The sequence below is a fragment of the Lissotriton helveticus genome, chromosome 4_2 (genome assembly GCF_964261635.1).
Source record: "Lissotriton helveticus chromosome 4_2, aLisHel1.1, whole genome shotgun sequence".
Taxonomy (NCBI): Eukaryota; Metazoa; Chordata; class Amphibia; order Caudata; family Salamandridae; genus Lissotriton; species Lissotriton helveticus.
In genome coordinates, this window is record NC_136064.1 from 56,037,800 (window position 1) to 56,056,491 (window position 18,692).

Sequence of the window (18,692 nt, forward strand, 5' to 3'; positions counted from 1 at the left end):
TAAAAGGATTGATGTCTGAGTGAAAGGGTGGCTGGATGGCTGTCTGAAAAGCTGGATAGATGAGTAGGTGGATAGATGGGTGGATGGGTAAGTTGAAGGGTGGTTGGATGGGTAAAAAGGTGGATGGATAAGTAAAAAGATGGGTGGATGGATTGATGGATGGGTGATAGAGTGGATGGATGAGTGGATGGATGGGTAGAAAGTTGTGTGAAAGGGTGGGTGTATGAGTGAAAGAGGATGGATGCAGTGAAGGGGGCTGGTTGGACGAGCAAAAGGATGGATGGGTAGAGGGAAGGATGAGTGAAAGGGTAGACGGATGGAGTGATGGATGGATAGGTTTGGAGATGTATAGGTTTGGAGAAGGGTGTTGTGAACCCCACGCTTTAGCAGCTATAGAAGGGGTGAAGTCCCTGATAAGCCTCTTCTGTCTGCAACTTGGCAGACAAAGACTGGTATTAATTTGAAAAAGTGGGTGGGTGAGGGAGTGCAAGGAAGGATGAATGGATAAATGACTGAAAGGATGGATAGACAGATGGATAGACGAATGAGTGAAAGGATGGGTGTAAGAGTGGATGAGTGAAAGAATGGGTAGATGAGTGAAAGGGATGGTGTATGGATGGACGGATGGATAAATGTGAGAAAAGGTGCATGAATGTATGGATGGGTGAAAGGGTGGCTGCATGGCTGAATGCAAAGATGGATGGATTGGTGGATGAATGGAGCAAAAGCTTGGGTAGATGGATGAGTGAAAGTATGGAAGGATGAGTGAAAGGGTGGATGGAGGGATAGGTGACATAAAGGATGGATAGGTTTGGAGATGAATGGATATTTTTGGAGATGGATGGATAGGTTTAGATATGGATTGGTGAACAGATGGATGGACGGACAGAATAGTGGAAGTCTGAATGATGGATGAAAGAATTAATGGATGACAGAATGTATAGGTGGCTGGAAGGATGAATGGATAAATGCTTGAATGAAAGAGACAAGAAAGCTCTTCTGGAGAGGGTTGTGATGACTTCCTTGGTGTCATAAGAGCTTTGGTTCAAAGTGGGGGGTATTTTAATCTTCTGGCTACTCATTCAGCTTTCTACTGGTGGGGGCAGTGTGAGGGTAATGTACTTCACATTCAGAGTACCGGAACACTCAAAGGACAGGTTAGTTGATGACACCCCCCGCCCCCAAACACTCAGGGTCTTACTGGGATCACAACTAGAGCCCGGCTCTCCTTAAAAAAAGTGGCACACATTCCCATATTGTGCTCTTTCATGTAAAGCCAATTGATTAGTCTTTATTGACATGTTTGGTAACTTTAGCATTTCAAAGCTTATAGAGGCTGTAACTTTAGTAAAAACTAGAAGCACGGCATTTTGGGCATGTGAGCGAGGTGAAATAAAATGGCCCAAGAGCCAGGAAAATTATTCTGACTAAGGTTGCAACCTGGTCATTTTTTCACTGGTCTGACAGGTATTTTACTATCCTGGCTAGTACAAAAATGAAGAAAATCACTCAAATCCTGTTTTTCTTCTGCTGATCAGTATGTACTTTGTAATGTAGTCTGTATTATAGAGTGTGGTACCCCTAGGGTCCCTAACAGACCCTGTAGTCTAGTGACGTAAGTGATTTGGTGTGGTTAATAAAATTAATGACACATAACGATGCAGTCAGTGGTTACTCTCTCTACCGAGTTTCGTGTGTGTCATTATTCATTTACATGCTACTGGGCTGGGGATGGTGCTACAGCTGGTGACAAGATAAGGGATACATAAACCCTGCAGCCTGAAGAGTCGAGTGCTCTCCCAGAGGATTTGCCGAGGCCCAGCAAACTACTTGTGTGTGCCGTTTGCACCTAAGTCGAAGTGAAGTGACGGTTGGCTTATGTGGAGTCAAAGCGCAACTCCAGCCTTTATGAGACCTTCAAAGAAAGTGAAAGGCCCATGGAAAGTTTAATTTATCATCAGTCAGAAAATTGCTGCTACGGCTGAGATAAGAAAGTGGCTTATGAAGGGTGATATACCCCGAAACCGGTTCCAGGATGCTTATTTCCAGTCCAGGGAGGACCCGGCTTGGCAGTTCGAGCTGGACTGTTCCTAAGAGGGGCAGGGTCAAGACTGATTTGCAGATGGCTGGGACCAAACTGGGGTGGAGTAGTGAGCAAAAGAACGATGGATTCAACCCAGATCTCTTGGCTGGGTGAGAATGTTTGATTAATTCAGCATTCCGTCCATCATTTGTTGCCGCAGCACTTTTTGCCCTAAGTGGGATGGGTATGCCCAGGCGTGGGTGCCTTGCTCACTGTGCCACTGGATTCAAGCTAGCCTGACTAATGAGGGGTGTTATTCCCGAAACTGGTCCCAGGATGCTTGTTTCCTGTCCAGGGAGGACCCGACTTGACAGTTCGAGCTGGACTGTTCCCATGAGGAACAGAGTCAAGACTGATTTGCATGTGGCTGGATCCAAACATAGGTGGCGTAGTGAGCAAAAGAACAATGGATACAGCCCAGATCTCTTGACTTTATGAGATTGTTTGATTTACTCATCATTCCGTCCATCATTTGTTGCAGCAGCACTTTGAGATAAGAAGATGACACCACAACTTAACACAGAGCCATCATTCATCCAGTACAATAATGCTACAGGCAGTCACAACCAGGTACAGAAAGCGCAACAAACAGTGACAAAACAGCGCAAAATAACGCTGCAATCAGAAGTCGATAAAGGCAAAGAAGCGCTAAAAGGCAGTGACTAATCAAGTGTTAGAAAGCAGAGTCTTAAATACTTAAAGTACAATTTAAGTCACCAGAACCGGAGTAAAAGATAGACATCTGATCTTAGCTGCATGCGCAGTGGTCCAAGTGAATGTACTGGGGTTGTGTTTACGTAGCTGTTGATACCTGAAGAGGTGCCCTACTGGAGCAGCCTTGTGGGCCTCAGTACAACTATAAACATCTTCAAATATTGAATGCTCTGCTAGCTGAGAAGAAGAGGCCATGTTATCAAAACCTGTTGGGAACGAACCAGAGGCCAGCACATCACAAGGCCTTAGAGATGGTATGAAAGAGACTGCTCTGCACCCTGACCAGGTGCCGCGAGCGTGAGGGGTAGGTGTCCTCACCATCCCAGCGCACGGACTGAGGTATATCCATCAGACAGCGCTGGCCTCACGGGAGCATACTGCGAGGCCTGGTTACTCATCCTTAGGGTCGCCTAACTAGAGCAGGATCCCAGGCCCTCTCTTTACCAGACCCAGTGAGGTTGTATTTTCTCATTACCCTGTGTTTGAACTTTCTTACCACTTCTTTTTCACGTGTAGTACTTTGTTTTGGTCCTGACGAATCGCCAGATGGCGAGAAACATGTTGACCACACTAGGGGGTTGAGTTAGAGTCTGAACCTCACTACAGTCTCCAGCTCCCCTCTCACCCCCTTTTAATCAGGGAAGCAGCCACGCCAATAAAACCTATTGTGGACTGTTTACCCCTTTTTAATACTCACTCACCTTGCACTGACTACACTATCTCCTATTGACTCACACACACCATCGGCAAGGAACAAAAGAACTCTGTCAAAAGGGTACCTTTCGGCACCCCGTCAGACATTGCAGCGCCGGTCTGACGAGGAGCAGTGAGCCGATGATGACACTGGACACCCTACAGTCTGGGTGTGTTCCACACCTAACGCTCTGGGTGTGTGAGGCTCTCTAGTTCCGACAGAGGAACCCCCCAGTTCCTTGACTGGATTTCCTTTTCACCTTCCCACAACCCGTTTCCCTGGGGAACTTTGTATCCTTCTGTGTGCTCATGAAAGAGACAGGTCCTTAAGGACAGCAAACAGATTGGAGACAACTCCACTTTCACCATCAATAAGCTCCAAACTTGGTTATTCAGCTGCCGCCTGCCCAAAACCACCGTTCATTTTCGATGTTGCCAAGAAGTAGAATATTGGTACTACATAGGCTGTCTGAGTTGTAGCTTTTGATGACTACATTGATGCCCTGGAAGAAGCAGATGACAACATCTTGAACAGTGCCGCCTGTCCCAGGAGAGTAAGGGGGAGGGATCGCCAATGCTTAACATCTGATCAGAGTCGAGTCAGGGGTCCCAGCAAGTTTGATTCATAGAATAAGGTTGGGTTTGGCGTAAAATATATACCTAGGTACTTGAAGCCCTGGGATGCTACTGGTATATCATAGCCCCTAGATCTGTACGGAGGTGCACCCCACAAAACATAGAGTTGGGACTTAGTCCAATTAATTGCCAACCCCGAGTGGGCACCAAAAATATGAAATATATGGAGGACCCTTCTGAGGGCCCGTGAGGGTGGGGCCAAATATAGGAGAATGTCGTCTGCATACAGTGAAATACGGTCTTCGTGATCCTCTGTCCATCTCAGCCTTCTAATCTCAGGGTACCCCCGACCCAAACAGCTAAGGGCTCCCGCAACAGGGCAAAGAGCAGGGGTGTCAAGGGACACCACTGTCTAGTGCCCCTCTGCAAATTGGAATTGCTTAGAGACATGGTTATTTATTGTCACATGAGCGTTCGGTTGGGCATGGAGCAGTTGGATCCACTCGATAAAGTTGGGCCTAAATCCAATCCTTGTCAGTTCAGCAAAAAGAAAGTCGAACTTGATGGTATCGAACGCCATAGATGCGTCCAATGACAGCTGCGCTGCATCTTCCCTGATCATGTCACGCCTGCCCAGGACCCCATGCAGTTACCTCAAATTCAAGGCTGTGTTCTTCCCTGGCATAAACCCAGGTTGATCTGGGTGTACAAGCTCGGTGATGTAGAGAATGAGCCTGTTGGCCAAAAGTTTATCTAAGATTTTTGCCTCTACCGCGATAAGTGATACGGGACGATAGGACCCACAATCTTCCGAGGGTTTGCCTGGTTTGTGAATGACCACAATGGAGGCCGTCCTGACATCAGCCGGCAGGACCCGATCTTCAAAGCTTCTGGTATACATTTGCAATAGGTGGGGTGAGAGTTTGGAAGCCATTGGCCTGAAGAATTCTATTGGGAGCCCGTTGGGTCCCATGGCTTTACCAGACCACACATCCTGAATTGCTTTCTGGATTCGGCCTCTGTGATGTCGCTCACCAGGGTGTCCCTGTCTTGTTTAGACAGACAGGCTACTTTAATGATTTATAAACAAATAAATACTTAGTTCCCCAAACTAGAAAAAAGGAAAGGAAAGGAACGAGGTGTGTGGAGATGGGAGAGAGTCAGTCAGGGAACAAGGTGTTCCCTTGTTGGAACTAGGGGACCTCACACACCCAGACGGGAGCCTAGGTGTCATGCTTCATCATTGGTCTTCTGCTCCTCGTCAGACTGGCGCTGCAATGTCTGACGGGCGCCGTAGGCGCTCTTTGTTGGAGATCTTCTGTTCCAGCCAATTTTTGCGTGTGTTTGAGGGGTCTGGTGTAAGTGTAGTCGTGAGTGAGAAGGTGAGGTTAAAAAGAGGTGAGTCAGTCCACAATAAACTTTATTTGGGGTGGCTGGCTCCCTAGTTTAAAAGGGTGGGAGGGGAGAAAGGGACTGTATAAGCTACAGTGAACTTGCTCAACCCTCTAAGAAGGTCGACATGTTTCATGCCTATGTGGCAATTCTTCAGGACCTCAAGTGTTAAATATTGTCCACTCCTGGTTCCTATTTTTGTATTTTACTTTAATGATTGACAGAAGGTCTGCCGCCATGGAGGACTAGGATGTCTTGGAGGACGTATATACCAATGAGAAGTGAGAAGAAAACGTTTCGGCAATTTGCTGGGAATCAGTGATTGTGTCTCCATTGGTCACACATATTGAGGGAACCCACCTAGATAACTGTTCTTTTTTCTCCAGCCAAGCCAGAAGCTTACCCGTTTGTTCAGTCATATATCTTAAGGCGAGTGGCGTTATATCTTACTTTGTCCACTTCTGTCAAAAGTTGGTGATAGTCAAGGCGCACCATCGCTAGCGAATGTTGCGCATCAGGATCAGGGGTGCAAGCCAGGGCTTTTTCCTTGGTCAGAATCTCCTCCTCAAGTTCAGTAATGAGCTTGGTATGTTCCAGTTTATGCCTGGCTTTGCCCTTCATAACGGCACCGAACGCCCCCCACAACATACAGGCTGAGGTAACCGACCCAATCAAAGACATTATCATGCATTGGTCCTGGAGAACCCATGCCCAACCTCTTGATGACCCAAATCCAAAAGAGATAGGTCTGCCCTATATATTTCAATTTAAAGGCTCATGAAGAGTCCAACCATAGTAACTCACACAACTTTGAGCTCACTGGTGGTCGCGGCCATCACATTTAAATTCTCCACACAGCTTCAAAATAAATATATATTTTTATTTTCATTTTTCAAAATATAAAAATGATTTCAAAAGTATGCAAAAACATCATCAATCAAATATATACAAGACACCATAATGGACTCACAATAAATATAAATACACAACCCCTAAGTACGTAACTATCCTATGGCCCTTATCGCACACAATTGTATAATGTAGCGTTTCCCGGTGATGCTTAAAACGTTGGGCCGGCCAAGCAAGGGAGTACGTAACTATCCGATGGCTCATATCGCACACAATTAAAGAATGTAGTGTATCAGCCCTCCGAAACGCTCTAGAATTGACCTTGTGTTTCACAGCGACTTCGAAACCCATCATCCTCCGCTTTTTCTATTTTTAGAGCCTTGTGATTAATATCGGAGGTCCGCCCTGGCTGGTCATTTACCTCCTTTGTGAGTGATGAAAATCGATCGTTGGGAAGTAACGTACTAGAATTGGAAACCTCACTTGAACAGTAAGTTTTGCAGCATAGTAGCGATTGTGAACTTAAGGTTTTGACATTAAGAACCAAGGATAGCCAGGCGTTCAGCCATTCAAATTTACCTTATATCTATTTTTAGGTTGTCCGTTTTGTTCATCAGTCATTCTTCAAAAAATGCTACACACAGTTGAATAGCGCCATAAGAAGGCAGCCTCTACCCGTTAGGGTCCTTGAGTAAGTTTCCATCTAAGAGCAAGGCCCCCCAATGTATGCTCCTTCAATTTTTTGAGAATTTTTTTTTCTTCCTTCCCTGTTTCTTAACAGAGCCCTCCCAGAGCCAATTGTTTCGTTCAAGTAAACCTGTCTGAACTTCCCCAAGAAGCGTGAGTGGTTTTCTGCCTGCGACATGTGGATTTAAGGTACCTTTAATCTCAGCCCTATTTTAATCTGACCATACACGCTTAAACCCCATGGACAGATCCCCGGGTGGTCTAACGACAGAAGCACCTTCTGTTGCCTAAAGTGTTCACTCTTTTTCATTGCCTGTAACTAACTTCTTCAGATCTTTTGTATCTCTTATTGTTGGATTAGTGCATGTTGTTCTACTCAAGGGATTCCTGTGTGTCATGACCCTGTTGGCGTTTCGGTTACCATAATGGGCCTTGCGTAGAAAAGGCCCTGTATCACGTTACGCACTTCTTTGAGCTCGTTGAATGTACTCTGTGAATTGAACTATATCTGTGTACAATATGACTGTTAGAAGAAGGATAACATATAAATTTGACTTGATCCTAAATACAATTATTTTATCATGTATATAACAGTGTCATCTTGTTCGAAGAATAAAGGGAACAGAAAATGTGATTGTATAATGTGATTCTAAAACTTGTTTCTTTTGTTCATCACAGAGTGGTCACGGCTGTAAATTTGTGTTGTCCCCTTTGTGCTCCCCCTCGTGTACATGCCCTGATGAAGGTGCCGCCGTAGATCGGGCTTGGCACCGAAACGCGCGTCGGCGTGGTGATCATCTGTTCTGCGTATAACATCAGATCTCTCCCCAGCAAGTTGCTGAGAGGATACCGCAGAACAACCTCAGTGTATTTGTTTGCGATGGGTATTGAGGTTTCTGGATTGTGTTAACTGAATGAATTGATTGAATGCGTGAGTTTAGTTTAGTGGAATGAGTCTGTGAATTTGAATGAAAGATGAGAGGGTGCTTAGGGGTTGTGTATTTATATTTATTGTGATTCCATTATGGTGTCTTGTATATATTTGCTTGATGATGTTTTTGCATACTTTTGAAATCATTTTTATATTTTGAAAAATGAAAATAAAAATATATATTTATTTTGAAGCTGTGTGGAGAATTTAAATGTGATGGTCGCGACCACCAGTGAGCTCAAAGTTGTGCAAGTTACTATGGTTGGACTCTTCATGAGCCTTTAAATTGAAATATATAGGGCAGACCTATCTCTTTTGGATTTGGATCTATTTCTCCCCTGCTAGTCTGCCCTACATCTGTTCCAGGGGGCCCGATCTGTATTTGTAACCTCTTGATGACGACAATGAATATCAGAAATTCAAGAACGTGTGTGATGAACTGACCATTACACAAGAAGGGATTATCTTGCGAGGGTCGAGAATTATCGTTCCTAAAAGTCTATGACAATAAGTCACTGAAGTGGCACATGAGGGAAATTGTGGAATGGTCGCTACCTAGCGAGCCCTCTGGGACCGTGTTTTGTTCACTCATCTTGATGAGCAAGTTGAGGGAGCGCTCCACGCTTGTCATTTGTTTAACTGTTTATCTCCCAAAAATACACGTGTAAGATCTTCCAAGACACGTCTGGGAGAAAATTGCAGTCGACTTCTTTGGACCCCTTGCAAATGGCCATTACGTCATGGTAATTATAGATGACTACTCCCGTTTTCCTCTGGTGGAAGATCTTTCGTCAATCACTCGTGAGCGAGTAATTGAAAGACTAGAAGGCATATTTGCAACCTTGGGTGTTCCATCAATTCTAAAATCTCACAATGGCCCCCCAATTCAATGGTTGGGAATTCAAAGACGTTCTTACTCATTTGAATATCAAGCACAGTAAAGCACACCTTAGTGGCCAAAGGCTAATTGCATTGTTGAACGTCTTATCAGCACTCTTAAGAAGGCTGTTCAGCGTGCTGCACTAGAGGGACTTGAGCTCAGGTCTGTTCTTCATTCTACTCATGGAGCCCGATTCACAGAACTAGTTTACGACAAAATCCTAAACGTACTACTTTTGGTATTCACAGAAGGCATTTAGTAGTCTTAAATTAGGATTTTGTCTTAAATTAGGATTTTGTCTTAAATTAGGATGTTGTTTTACGTTGGGGTTTTGTCCTAAATTAGGATTTTGTCTTAAATTAGGATGTTGTCCTAAATTAGGATCTTGTCTTAAATTAGGATTTTGGCCTAATTTAGGATTTTGTCTTAAATTAGGACTTTGTTTTAAATTAGGATTTTATTTTAAATTAGGATTTTGTCTTACGTTAGGATTTTGTCTTAAATTAGGATTTTGTCTTACGTTAGGATTTTGTCTTCAATTAGGATTTTGTTTTAAGTTAAATTTAATGTTAAATTAAGTTTGTCTTAAGTTTAACTTAAGACAAAATTCTAACTGAAGATAAAATCCTAATTTAAGACAAAATCCTAATTTAGGACAAAAACCTAATTTAAGACAAAATCCAAATTTAGGACAAAATCCTAATTTAAGACAAAATCCTAATTTAGGACAAAATCTAAGGCTACTAAATTCCTTCTGTGAATACCAAAAGTAGTACGTTTTGGATTTTGTTGAAAGTTAGTTCTGTGAATCGGTCCTTCAGATCTACCCCCATTCTACAACTGGTGAAAGCCTGGCCACCCTGATGTTTGGGAGAGCCATGGGTACCAGGCTGCCCAAGTGGACCTTTAAAAGAACAATCGAAGCTTAGAAAGCTCAACTTACTGATTCATCTCACCAGTCCAGTATGAAGACTTATGCAGGTAAGTGTTGATGTGCTTAGGACCCTGCATTTCAGAAAAGGGACCATGTCCTTGTCAAGCAGAGACAGACATGCAAATCTGAAGCTTCATTAGAAGCAGATCTATTGCAAGTTGTGACTAGTAAGGGACACTTGGTGTGACTGGTCACCATCCTGGAAATTCCATTATGAGGCACTTCTCACATTTCAAGCACCTGCCTCATAGTTTGTCGGTTCCAGACATCCAGAGTGAGACTTTGTCATCAGAGTGCCAGAAGAGCCCCAGGATTGCCTCAGTGTCTAGCTTAGCTTCAGATCACAAGAACAGAAATAGGGGTTTGAGCGCTTCGACGACTCATTGAGGAACTATGATGTATATGTGATTTATTTGTATCTCTTAACTAGCAGCCCGTCCCGACATTGTCCGGGTATGAATTTCTGCCAGCCAGCAGTATATTGTTTTGTCGGATTTCGTTTAGATAGCATTTCTTATCTGTGACTGGCCTGTGAAACGCTCCGATTCACAGGGCACTGCTGATGCACTTAAGAGTGCGCGTTCAGTAGTGTGTGAACTCGAGTTTCCCTACTTTATTTTTCCTTGCAATATTATATAGCACGAACAGACAACATGGCATGAGCTCAATTTGCATTACAGAAGAACACATTCATTTGTGGTAGGCACGGGGAGACAAAGCGATTTGCTTGGAATCACAGGATGTTGAGCTGATGCCGAAATTCGAACGTAGATCCCCAGCTCTAAAGTTCGCAATTCTAGAACTTGTGGCGGGATGTGTGTCTAAAAGTGTATGTCGGTGCTGGCCATCAATGAGAGAGACCTGCGCATTTTTCAAATGGGTGGTGAAAAAATATAAGTATGTTGCTGGAGATGTGGGCCGCCGTGCCACCAATGTACTTACCAGGGGAGGGTAAACACCCATTATTCCGCAACTTTCTTTCCGCATACCATCACTCCGCATACTTTCATTACGAAAGTACCATGACTCCGCAATGCCATTATAACACATGGTATTACATTTTATGCTTTTACCATGCATACATTTACAACGAAATTCGTTGTAAATGCTTGAATGGTAAAAGCATGTTGTTTTTTAATGTTTGGATAAGGTAAGTATGGGTATATGTTTTGGGGTACTGAGGTATATGTTTTGGGCTGTTTGGGTATTTTAATGGTTCAGATATAGTTTTGGGTTATGGGGTACGGGGTAGTTTTAGGGTTTAGGGATAGGTATGGGTTTTGAGGTACAGGGGTATTTTTTAGGGTTCAGGGCTAGGTTTGGGTTTTGAAGTATAGGGGTATTTTTAGGGTTATGGGGTAGCTTTGGGTTTTGGGATACAGGGGTATTTTTTAAGGGTGCATGGCTAGGTTTGGGTTTTGGGGTACAGGGGTATTTTTAGGGTTCAGGGCTAGGCTTGGGTTTTGGTGTACAGGGGTATTTTAGGGTTCAGGGGTAGGTTTGGGTTTTGGGGTACAGGGTTATTTTTAGGGTTCAGGGCTAGGTTTGGGTTTTCGGCTACAGGGGTACTTTTAGGGTTCAGGGGTAGGTTTGGGGTTTGGGGTACAGGGGTATTTTAAGGGTTCAGGGCTAGGTTTGGGTTTTGGGATACAGGGGTATTTTAGGGTTCAGAGGTAGGTTTGAGTTTTGGGGTACAGTGGTATTTATAGGGTTCAGGGGTATGTTTGGGTTTTGGAGTACAGGGGTATTTTTAGGGTTCAGGGGTAGATTTGGGTTTTGAGGTACAGGGGTATTTATAGGGTTCAGGGCTAGGTTTGGGTTTTGGGGTACAGGGGTATTTTTAGGGTTCAGAGATAGGTTTGGGTTTTGGGGTAAAGGGTATATTTATAGGGTTAAGCTGGGTTAGTTAGTTTAAGGGTGTTGGGGTATTTTAAGGAGTAAGGGTGGGTTATGATTATGGGTGGCAGGGGTATTTAAAGGGTGCAGGGTGGGATTAGCACACAATATGAGACATGGCATGAAGGGCGGAACGTACCACACGCCCCCAGCCCACGCCCACAGCACAACACAGACACGCCCACAAGGGACTAATTTGCTGGCACGGTTCTTTTACCTTTTAAATGTATTTGATGGGCGTCTGCATAGCCTATGTCCTTCTGCTGCAACTGCCCTTTCCAATGCTGTATTGGGTGTTGTGATTGGTGCTGTGGTTCCTGAGATTACCCGCTTTAAAGGTTTGGGCTCTCTCTTTATTATATTAGTATGGATTTAACAAAGGGGGAGATGCAGTGTCTTGTGCATTATGGAGCGTAGGACCCCTATGATCCCTATCAGATTCCACTGTCTAGTGACATAAGTGATCGTGAGTGTTAATAAAATTAATGACACAGTACGTTTCAGTTAACGGTTACATTCAAGAGAATAAAGACATTTAATACATGTTATATGGAGTGTAGGTTCATTGTCGACATTGCTAAGTTAGCATGAGCTTCGATGCCATGGGGCTGCTTTAGCGCACTATACTACATGCCCTTATTTTGCAAGGCTTTGTTTGTGCCTTTCACATGAGAACGGTCTGCATTTCACTTTCTCTGCTGTTCTCTGGCGTTCAGTCTGCACACGATGTACAAGGTCGATAAACAATGCCCCTTGTTATTCTGTTCTGGTCAGCCCCTCGCCCCTAGACATAACATGACACACAGCTGCATTACTGACGTAGCCGAGTGGATGACGACCAGCCGCCTGAAACTGAACTCAGACAAGACGGAAGTCCTCATCCTGGGCTCCTCGCCCTCCGCCTGGGACGACTCCTGGTGGCCCCCCGCCCTGGGCACCGCACCCAAACCGACAGACCACGCACGCAACCTGGGCTTCATCCTGGACTCCTCCCTCTCCATGACCAGACAAGTCAATGCCGTCTCCTCGTCCTGTTTCAACATCCTGCGCATGCTACGTAAGATCTTCCGGTGGATCCCCACCGAAACCAGGAAGACGGTCACCCAGGCCCTCGTCACCAGCCGTCTGGACTACGGCAACGCCCTCTACGCCGGAACCACCGCCAAGCTCCAGAAGAGACTCCAGCGTATCCAGAACGCCTCGGCGAGACTCATCCTCGACGTCCCCAGACGAAGCCACATCTCCAGACACCTGAGAGACCTGCACTGGCTCCCGATCAACAAAAGAATCACCTTCCGGCTCCTCACCCACGCACACAAAGCCCTACTCAACCAAGGCCCAGGATACCTCAACAGCCGCCTCAACTTCTACGCTCCCAAACGCCACCTCCGATCGACCAACCACGCCCTCGCCGCCGTCCCCCGCATCCGAAGAGCGACAACAGGAGGAAGGTCCTTCTCCTACCTGGCCGCCAAGACCTGGAACTCCCTTCCGACCCACCTCCGCCTGACCCAGGACCACGTCTCCTTCAGGAAGAAGCTCAAGACCTGGCTGTTCGAGCAGTAGCAGCACCCCCCTCCCTAGCGCCTTGAGACCCTCCGGGTGAGTAGTGCGCTCTATAAATGTCTTTGATTGATTGATTGATTGATTGATACTGAAAGTTGAAAGTTGTGTGCTTTAATATTGCAGCGAAGCATGTTGTTCACACACTTGGAGAGCGACCTTTCCAGAGAGAAGGGCTATGCTGGTCCTGAGATGTAAACCTTTCATCTAGGCCTTGAGGTATAACAAAGCCCTGAGGTCTTCTTTTTTATAATGAACTATTTCGTGTCACGGGGAGGGTGGTTAGGCCCAATAGCCCTTTTCCACTGTCTTTATAAAATGATATCCCCGTTTGTATTCTATGGAATTGTGACAATGCTGACGATATTGTGTTTATGCATTTTGCTGCTAGAAATAGCACGTGTACTGTACCATAGAGCACGTTAGTTAAAATAAACATTTTAAACTATACCATGACTTTGATTACTCTTATTGAGAACAAGTATGAGTGAGTGAGCGAAAGAGTTGTCTTGCTACGTTGATTCCTGAGAGAGTCGGCAGTGTTGTGTTCTGGGTTGTCTAATCATTGGTAGCTTCGCTGTTAGTCAGAGAACGAATGAGACACTATAGCTAGTCGTTTTTTGTGGTTTTGGGCACTGAGGTGAAAGGTTGGTACACCACTATCCACTGAGGTTCTGGTTTCCTTCACATAGTTCTGTAAATGTGCAGAATCCCTGCAACATACAGAGCTCCATTAGAGGCATGATTCATTTATATGCTACCGGGCTGGGGAGGACGCTGCATACTTTAAGCAGTAAACATAAGGCAAAAGCACTTTAAAATGAGTTTAAAAGCTGCCTTAATACTTTGTGACTGATTGTTAAACCAAACAAAGGCAGAAAACACATGGCAAAAAGAAATAAGGGTTTTTTTTAAATAAAGATTTCTCTTTAATTATTATGCTTTGGCCTTTGAAGAATTATAAAACATAAACAATGGCCAATTTGTTTTTTATTGCTTTGTTGTAGTTCTGTATAGAGGGAATTTGGCCCAAGAGCATTGGAGCAATTCACATGAGCACCAGTTACACTAAAGGAGATCAAATTCCTTTTTATTTTAGTCATTGGGAGTCTAAGTGACTTCCCAGAATCACAGGATATTTGGCCGACTCCGGGACTAGAACCTAGGGGCATATTATCAAGGCGGGCGATATGAGATTATCGACGCTTTAGAGGCCAATTTTATCGCCCTATTAGCAAGCTGTCGCTAACAGCAGTTAGCGACAGCTTGTAGGCAATAGCGAGTGGTTTGGGGCCCGCCTTGCATGTTAGCGATATTTATCGCTAATGACATGCAAAGTGGGCCTACCCAACCTGTTAGTGACTGAAAGCTGTCGCTAATATCGCTATCGCCTATTATCAACGCAGATGTAGCGATGAAAAAATTCACGCTGACGTCTGCTCAGACCACTTCTTAGCCTGTGTATCCAATGGGAGGTGGATATTCAGGTTAAGACCCTATTAGCGATAATGCCTGAATATCGCTGGATTTCCAGCGATATTGACGCATTTCGCCGCTGTCGCCGAATATTTTATCGCATTGGAGATAAACGTTGCTAATGGCACGTTATTTCTGCGATAAAATCCGGTGATGCGCGGTGATAAAAAAAAATTCGCTAAGCTTATTTTGCGAAAAATATCGCTAGTTGTTGATACTATGCCTCCTAGTTCTCAAGTTCCAAAGTTGGCAGCTCCAGCCAATGTGACCCCACAATGAGGCCTGTGCAAACACACTGCCCCCCTCAAGCCCTCCTTCTTGCACTGAATGACAGTGGGGCTGAGGTAGCAACACTTGGCACCCAGTAGGGCGCCTGAATACTCCCACCCTCACTGTCCACCACGGCCTGAATGTGATGGCCCCTTGGGGAGGGGGCCAGGGGAATAACACTGCTTTTGGGTTGGGCCAGACCCATGGGGGTGGGGTGAGCCACTACAGCTAGAGCAACACCAGGACCGCAAAAAGGCCGCTTCCCATCCACCCCTCCCCAGCCCACCACAGCCTCAGGGCAACAGCTTGGCAGGGGAGGAAAGAAGCATAGGAGAAAGTGTCTTGGCAGGGGCGGTTCCATCGTTAGGGCAAAGGAAGGGCACCTCAACTAATGCGAGTGGCACACAGCAGTATACCAAAGTAAATAAAAAAATGTTCTCATTACCATTTTATTATGCTGCTTGTGCCGCGGGTGAATGGCCAGAGTGTTTATCTGATTGATTGGCATAGCAGGGATGATACCTGAAAAGTGCAAGTGCGCAAGTCGAATTGGCCAGCTGTCTTGTGACGGCCAACCCAACATGGGCACTTCTGCCTGCACCTATCCATCGGCTATGTCAAGCAGCCAGGGGATTACACATGGCCCCTTAGTCTCAAAAGGAGCACTGGGTCAGCTTGCTCCATCCAATCCTAATGCTTCTCTCATCAAGGGAGAAGTGACAGGATTGGTTAGGTTCAATTTGGCGGGAACCAGATGTTTCTGACCTCGACCAGACAGCAGCGCAGCTTCAGAGGTAGAACCACCATTGCTAAAATACCAATGCCTTTGAAGAGAACCACATGCCCCCGACAATCCCCTGCAGGAACAGCAATCAAACATACAACAGGTAAAAGTTTTCCGAATGTCGTTGCACTGACTTGCTTTCAGTTGGTTTCACTGTAACCTGAGCTGGATTTAAAAACGGGAACTCCTGTTGAGTTCAATGAGGTGTGTTGTGCATGTGTGCAGGAGCAAAGAATGCTCTGTGTCTCTATAAATTAAATTTCTGGCTGATTGTACCATTCTCAGGTCTTGGAGATCATTACTTATCGTGGGCATGATGCACAAGTTGCAGGGAATCAATTTCCAGAATTCTTTGGTGTGAATATTGTGCTAACACTCGACTCCCTGCTCGGTTTGCCAGCCGGACACCAACCATGTGCAGCTGGTGGATCTATGACATATTCATGTATGCTTTTACAACATATGCCTTTACAAAGCGGGCAATACAACAAACGCGTCATTACCACACTTTCCATTACAACACAAGTTGTTACAACGACTTGCCTTAGGGAAGAGCTGGACTTTGGAATAGTATATTTTACTATTCCAACTCCAGTCTGTGCAACAGTAGGGAAGGTGTTGGATTGAAAATCCAACAATGCGTTCCCCAAAGCAAGTCGTTGTAACAACTTGCGTTGTAAAGTAACACTTGGTAACGAAGCGTTTGTTGTAGTGCTTGCGTTGTAATGGCCCTTCGTAGGTCTGTCCTCGTTGTAACTGCTGTTTCCAACAGTAGGCACTTTCAGTGAGTTCCATACAGCTGGCTTTTTCATGTGGCGCTGCTGGGTACTTGCAACGTCCGGTCCATGCGCTACACACTTCTATAGCTGAGAGGCTGTGACCTAACAACCAGAGCTGCCGACTTTAAAGCTGGAGAGCTCTGTTCCAGACTCACTGTCGGCTAAGCATCCTGTGATTCTGGGCGAATCTTTTGATCTTCCGTGCCTTCAAATAAGTAACATATCTTTGTCCCAACAATTTTGTAGCCATAAAAATGTGAAAACCTATCAGGTGAGGTTGCGCAAGTGTTTTCTGATTTGCTTGTGAGTGCCTCTAGCGAGGTTGGTGCTAAATCTGTGGTATTGTGGTGTTAATACACATCTGTTGATTTGAGGGGTGGCATTGGGTTGGGACACAGGTTCCATGTTCTATTGTGCTCAGTTCATTAATTGGACAGGTACTGAGTACCTGCGCCTCTTTAATTTGAATGGGAGTATGCAGCACTTCTCAGTAGCAAACAGATAGGGAGCATTAACACTTCTGTATTTTTATTTTACGCACAGGTTGTGTACTGTTAGCGTTTATGTAGTGCACGTGGGTCATGTAGAATTCAGAACCGGGGGCGCTGGGGAGAACCAGAGAAACCAGCATGTAATAGGTACAGTCTAGAGACACTAATAATGCTGCAATATGCAGTGCAGCACATCGGACGTCTGACACTACGAAGTGTATGCGCAGTTTAGAACCTGTTGATGGCAGGCCTCTGTGTGTGTTTAGTGGGTGCTGGGAGGACGTGTGCTGCTTTCCTCAGTTTGGACACATGTTCCCAACTGAGAGTTGTGCTAAAAATAAAGATCCCACCAAAATCCATTTTCTTTCGCCCCATCGCTTTCAAAGTCAACTAGCCGCCACTGAGTCTGAGCCAGCCTTGGAGGTGACGTGGCATAGTGGTCTAGAGGGGCTAAAGTGAAGATGGCACATGGGCCACATCACCTTCTCCCACACCCCCCCAGCGAACCATGTTGTTGGATCTGGCCCTTTTTGCAAGACTATCCCCAAACATTTTGTCCTCTTCCTCCAATTTCTTCTGACCTGCTTTTGTTGGCTTTAGGACTCTAAACACTTTACCACTGTGTGACGGGGCAGTTCGAACGACTGAGGGACAAACCCCTGAGTCGGACTGGTGGACAGCGGCCCCACTTTTACCTGCTTCTGTCCCTTCTCTGCAGCAGCCCAATCCATATCTCCGGGAGGACTGGCCAGAAGAAGATGACGCTAACCATTGGCAACATGAGGAATTGGAACCTGGTGCCTTTAACTGGGAGGATACGTGTGGCGAGGACCCGCCCCTAGCCCGCGTCACAACCCGAACCACGTCAAAAGGAGGAGGGACCCCGGAAGCGACGTACGGCGTTTCCCAGGAGGAGAGAGTGCTACATTGCGGAGAGAGGAGCTGGAGAGGATCGAGCGAGGAAGCGGAGAAGTACGAGACGGACCCGAAGTGGAAACCCAGAGGGGATCCGGAGAAGCCAGGAGGACACCGACTTCACGAGTCGCCCCGCCAAGCTCCCCGCGGGAGGAGCGTGGCTCCAACAGGTACGGGGCAAAGTAGCGGGTTGGGTGGGACGGCGTGTCCAACGTGTCCAACCTTCGGAGTAACCTGTACATTTTGTAAAGCCCCTTGTATAGTCTCGTAAACCCCCTCCCTCCTCACGAGCACTAGCGAATCACTTATACCGAGGGTTGAAAGCACTTGCGCACTTGGTTTCCCTCACACCCGGCCCGAAGTCTCCAGAGCCCGAACCTTTCCTAACCTGTCTCAAGTAGAAGGAAGGAACCATACCCCTCACCCTGCTGGTATTGCGCTACAGAAATATGTGTCTGGGGAGGACCTGGATGCCTTTATGCTGAATTTTGAAAGGGCGGCCAGGGCTTTGGGATGGCCTGCGGAGAAATGGACCTTCTTCCTGGTGCCTCTCCTGACTGGGGAAGCTCAGTCGGCCTACCAGGCCGCCAACCCCTTGGGGAATACCCCATATACAGTGATAAAAGAGGTCATTTTAGACCACCTTGAACTGGATCAAGAGGCATACCGAGTTTGGTTTAGAAAGGAAAGAGGGACCCCTGGAGAGAACCACAAAACCCTCTTTTTCTGATTAAAATTGGCCGCCGACAAGTGGCTGAAACCCGAAACATGTAGTAAGG